The sequence below is a fragment of the Ranitomeya variabilis genome, chromosome 3 (assembly GCF_051348905.1).
Source record: "Ranitomeya variabilis isolate aRanVar5 chromosome 3, aRanVar5.hap1, whole genome shotgun sequence".
Taxonomy (NCBI): Eukaryota; Metazoa; Chordata; class Amphibia; order Anura; family Dendrobatidae; genus Ranitomeya; species Ranitomeya variabilis.
This window is the reverse complement of record NC_135234.1, coordinates 452,738,345-452,744,344: the sequence shown is the minus strand read 5'-3', so window position 1 is coordinate 452,744,344 and position 6,000 is coordinate 452,738,345.

Genomic DNA, 6,000 nt, shown 5'->3' with positions numbered 1-6,000 from the left:
AGTTCTGGACGCAAGTGACTATGCGTATGACTCCAGACCATCAGGAGGTGATTCGCTTCCTTGTGTTGTACAATTTACATGATGTTTTGGTGCTTGGATTACCATGGTTACAGTCTCATAACCCAGTCCTTGACTGGAAGGCTATGTCTGTGTTAAGCTGGGGATGTCGGGGGGCTCATGGGGACACTCCTATGGTGTCCATTTCGTCATCTATTCCATCTGAGATTCCGGCATTTTTGTCTGATTATCGTGATATTTTTGAAGAGCCTAAGATTGGTTCACTCCCTCCTCACAGGGATTGTGATTGCGCCATAGATCTGATTCCTGGCAGTAAATTTCCAAAGGGTCGTTTGTTTAACCTATCTGTACCTGAACATGCTGCTATGCGCGAGTATATTAAGGAGTCCCTGGAAAAGGGACATATTCGTCCTTCTTCATCACCTTTAGGAGCCGGTTTTTTCTTTGTCTCTAAAAAGGATGGCTCTCTGAGGCCTTGTATTGATTATCGTCTCCTGAATAAAATTACAGTCAAATATCAGTATCCGTTGCCTTTGCTGACTGATTTGTTTGCTCGCATAAGGGGGGCTAAGTGGTTCTCTAAGATTGATCTTCGTGGGGCGTATAATTTGGTGCGAATTAAGCAGGGGGATGAGTGGAAGACCGCATTTAATACGCCTGAGGGCCATTTTGAGTATTTGGTAATGCCTTTCGGCCTTTCTAATGCACCTTCTGTCTTTCAGTCCTTAATGCATGATATTTTCCGTGAATATTTGGATAAATTTATGATTGTGTACTTGGATGATATTTTGATTTTTTCTGATGACTGGGAGTCTCATGTTCAGCAGGTCAGGAGGGTTTTTCAGGTTTTGCGGGAGAATTCTTTGTGTGTAAAGGGTTCAAAGTGTGTTTTTGGGGTTCAAAAAAATTCATTTTTGGGGTATATTTTTTCCCCTTCTTCTATTGAGATGGACCCTGTCAAGGTTCGGGCTATTTACGACTGGACGCAGCCTACTTCTCTGAAGAGTCTCCAGAAATTCTTGGGCTTTGCTAATTTTTATCGTCGATTTATAGCTGGTTTTTCTGGCGTTGCTAAACCTCTGACGGATTTTACTAAAAAGGGTGCTAATGTTGCCAATTGGTCCCCTGCTGCCGTGGAGGCCTTTCGGGAGCTTAAGCGCCGCTTTTTGTCTGCCCCTGTGTTGCGCCAGCCTGATGTTTCTCTTCCCTTTCAGGTTGAGGTCGATGCTTCCGAGATCGGAGCGGGGGCGGTTTTGTCGCAGAAAAGTTCCGACTGCTCAGTGATGAGACCTTGTGCGTTCTTTTCGCGAAAATTTTCGGCCGCCGAGCGAAACTATGATGTTGGTAATCGGGAGCTTTTGGCCATGAAGTGGGCATTTGAGGAGTGGCGTCATTGGCTTGAGGGTGCCAGACATCAGGTGGTAGTTTTGACTGATCACAAGAATTTAATTTATTTGGAGTCTGCCAGGTGCCTGAATCCTAGACAGGCACGTCGGTCGTTGTTGCGGAGATATGAGGTACCGGTGGTTCCTTCTACTGAACCTCCTGCTCCTGTGCTGGTGGAGGGTGAATTGGAGTACGTCGTAGAGAAGATCTTGGAATCCCGTATTTCCAGACGGAGACTTCAATATCTGGTTAAATGGAAAGGCTATGGTCAGGAAGATAATTCTTGGGTAACTGCCTCTGATGTTCATGCCTCGGATTTGGTTCGTGCCTTTCATAGGGCTCATCCAGATCGCCCTGGCGGTTCTTGTGAGGGTTCGGTGCCCCCTCCTTAAGGGGAGGGTACTGTTGTGTATCTGCTTTTTGGGCTCCCCTGGTGGTTGCTGGTGGTACTGGTGACTTGTTTGCACTTTGCTGCTTCTGTTCACCTGCTTCCATCAGTGTTTGGGAGTTTCCTATTTAGCCTTGCTCTCCAGTCATTTCCTTGCCGGTCATCATTGTAACCAGAGCCTTCGGTTGCATGTTCCTGCTACTAGTCTGCTGATCAGCTAAGTGGACTTTGTCCTTTTGTTTTGTACCTTTTGTCCAGTTTGCAGTTTTTGTATTTCTCTGTAGCTGGTAGCTCTTGCGGGCTGAAATTGCCACTCCTGTGTCATGAGTTGACACAGGAGTCTTAAAGTAATTTCAGGATGGTTTTTGAAAGGTTTTTCAGTTGACCGTGAAGTCCTCTTTTGTATCCTTCTGCTATCTAGTAAGTGGACCTCTCTTTGCTAAATCTACTTTCATACTGTGTATGTCTTTTCCTCTTAATTCACCGTTATTACATGTGGGGGGCTGCTATCATCTTTTGGGGGATTTCCCTAGAGGTAAGCCAGGTCTGTTTCTTCCTCTACCAGGCGTAGTTAGTCCTCCGGCTGGCGTGTGGCATATAGGAAGCCGTAGGTATGCTCCCTGGCTACTGTTAGTTGTGTGGTAGATTTAGCTCACGGTCAACTCGAGTTTCCATCACCCGAGAGCTCGTTCGTTACTTATATGTTTCTTACGTTCCCTTGCCATTGGGAACCATGACAGGGTGTACTGGCTGGGATTTTTCTTCCTATTATAGTATTTTTTTCGATAATTGAACTTATTTTGACTGGATTTTACTCTTTCCAGTAACACCATGCCTTATATTGGGATTATATGAAATGCTATAGCACTAGCACTTTATGATTGGCATTTTGCACTAATACAGTATTTTTCCATGGCTCATTTGCCATATCGACCACACTTGTTTCATGGATGAGTTGGTCTCCCTGTTCTCACTGAGTCCTTCATATCACCTTGTCCTCATATCTACTATATAATTGTCTAAGGGTCACTTCCGTCTTTCTGTCTGTCATTCTGTCTGTCTTTCTGTCTGTTACGGAAATCCCAAGTCGCTGATTGGTCGCGGCAAAACAGCCACGACCAATCAGCGACAGGCACAGTCCGGTGGCAAAATGGCCGCTCCTTACTCCCCGCAGTCAGTGCCCGCTCCATACTCCCCTCCAGTCAGCGCTCACACAGGGTTAATGGCAGCGTTAACGGACCGCGTTATGCCATGGTGTAACGCACTCCGTTAATGCTGCTATTAACCCTGTGTGACCAACTTTTTACTATTGATGCTGCCTATGCAGCATCAATTGTAAAAAGATCTAATGTTAAAAATAATAAAAAAAATAAAAAATAGTTATATACTCACCGTCCGTCGGCCCCTCGGATCCAGAACAGGCCTTTCCTGCTCCTCGCGATGCTCCGGTGACCGCTCCATGCATTGCGATCTCGCGAGATGATGACGTAGCGATCTCACGAGACCGCTATGTCATCATCTCGCGAGACCGCAATGCACTCTTGGGACCGTTGAGCGCGAGGAGCATCGGTAAACGCTTCGCCTGGATCCGGGGGCCAACGGAAGGTGAGTATATGTTGTGAATTCTGTTCTTGGGCTCCCTCCGGTGGTTATAAGTGGTAGCGCTGCTGTCTCTGGATCACAGCATTCATCAGGTGTGTCCACTTTTTGCAATTCTGACTGGGCTATTTAGTCTTGCTCTACCCTTTAGTCAGTGCCAGTTGTCCATTGTTCCTGGAGGATTCACATCCCTGCCTGGTCTCCCTGCTTTGCTGTTCATTTCAACAAGATAAGTTCTGGCCTTGATTTTTGCTGTCCACATGCTGTGGGCCTTATTGTTCAGTTCTTTTCCATGTTTTTGTCTTGTCCAGCTTGGTCTGTATAAGGATTTGTTTAGCCAAGCTGGTATCTCTGGAGATGCAGATATACCCTCCATATCTTTAGTTAGATGTGGAGATTTTGTATTTTCTGTGGTGGATATTTTCTAGTGCTTTAATACTGACCGCATAGTACTCTGTCCTATCCTTTCTATTTAGCTAGAAGTGGCCTCCTTTGCTAAATTCTGATTTCAGTCTGTGTATGTTTTTTCCCTCTCCTCTCACAGTCAATATTTGTGGGGGGCTGTCTATCCTTTGGGGATTTTCTCTGAGGCAAGATAATTTTCCCTTTTCTATCTCTAGGGGTAATTAGTCCTCCGGCTGTGTCGAGATGTCTAGGGAGTGAAAGGTACATTCCACGGCTACTTCTAGTTGCGGTGTTAAGTTCAGGGTCTGCGGTCAGTACAGGTACCACCTTCTCCAGAGTACGTCTCATGCTGCTCTTAGGCCACCAGATCATAACAGTATATAACTATTTTTATTTTAATTCTTTTCTTTTAACAGGGATATAATGCTCACATTGCTACATACTACGTGGGCTGTGCAATATACTACGTGGACTGTGCAATATACTATGTGGGCTGTGCAATATACTACGTGGGGTGTGCAATATACTACGTGGCTGTGCAATATACTACGTGGCTGTGCAATATACTACGTGGGCTGTGCTATATACTATGTGGGCTGTTATATACTATGTTGCCTGTGTTATACACTACGTGGGCTGTGTTATACACTACATAGGCTGTGTTATATACTGCGTGGGCTGTGTTATAGACTACGTGGGCTGTGTTATATACTGCATGCGTGGGCTGTTATATACTGCGTGAGCTGTGTTATATGCTATGTGGGCTGTTATACACTCCGTGGGCTGTGCTATATACTCCGTGGGCTGTGCTATATACTCCGTGGGCTGTGCTATATACTCCGTGGGCTGTGCTATATACTACGTGGCTGTGCTATATACTACATGGCTGTGCTATATACTACGTGGCTGTGCTATTTACTACGTGGGCTGTTATATACTACGTGGCTGTGCTATATACTACGTGGCCGGCCATGAACAATCAGCGTCAGGCGCAGTCCGGCCGCGAATTGGCGCGGGATTTGACCCACACTTCACTAATTGGTCACGGCCGGCCGAATCCTGTGTATTCAATGTATTATTCTAAAATCTTCATAAATAAACTACATACATATTCTAGAATACCCGATGCGTTAGAATCGGGCTACCATCTAGTATATATATATAATGTACATTTTTATAAACCTGTCTTTTTATGTGTGTTATTTAATAAACTTTTGCAACAATTTTTGAATGGACCGTTACGTCGTGTTTTTGGTGTTTTGAATAGTATTTATCGAGTGTCCAAAAGAAATGCAAATCTATATCCTGGCACGCTATCCTGGTGTGAGAGGGACGGCTCTACTCCTGTAAGCACTTTTTAGATCATTTTGATCATTATTTTATATACCATACTTATTGAAACTGAGTCCCCATTTCATCATATAGATTTGCTTTTCTTTTGTATTGGCACTTCACTCCATCACTTTTGCCCAGCAGCATTGTTTTGCCTTTTTGAGATCTTCTCTTGTTTTTTTCACATATTGAAGCACCATGTTTTTTGTGGTGCACAAAGAATTTTTTTTCTTTGCACTACTTATGTAATATACAATTTGGTACACACACCTTTACACCTCTTTTATTGTTATTTTTTATTTTTCATTTTTATTTATCTGTTTATTTTCACTTGTTTTATATACGTAATGAATTGCAATTTTTCTATATATGTATTCAGTGTTGTAACAGATGTGCAGCCTCACAATTGAAATTGTTATGACATACATTGTCCTTTTGACTCCAATTATTGGTTTTAATCTTGTTAGTATTATTCAATAAAGTATTCATTTTCTATTTTTGGACTTTTTGTTGGTTGTGTTTCAGGCTAAAATTAGACTGGTTCCAGGAACGTCCAATGAAAGAGCACATAGGGAGCAGCATTGTGACAACAAGCATAATTATTACACATGTTAAGGATGTAGTATTAATGTTGCACTTTTGCAACATTTTTGTGTAATAACTCTTGCAGGCTTGTTTTCAAGTTTCTCACCTGAACGCCAGAGTACGCCTTTAAGGCTACTTTCACACAAGCATCGTACGACGCACGTCGCAATGCGTCGTGCCGACGTACCGACGCAAACTGTGAGTTAAAAACACAACGGGTGCAGCAGATGCAGTTTTACAACGCATCCGCTGCCCCATTGTGATGTCCGGGGAGGCGGGGGCGGAGT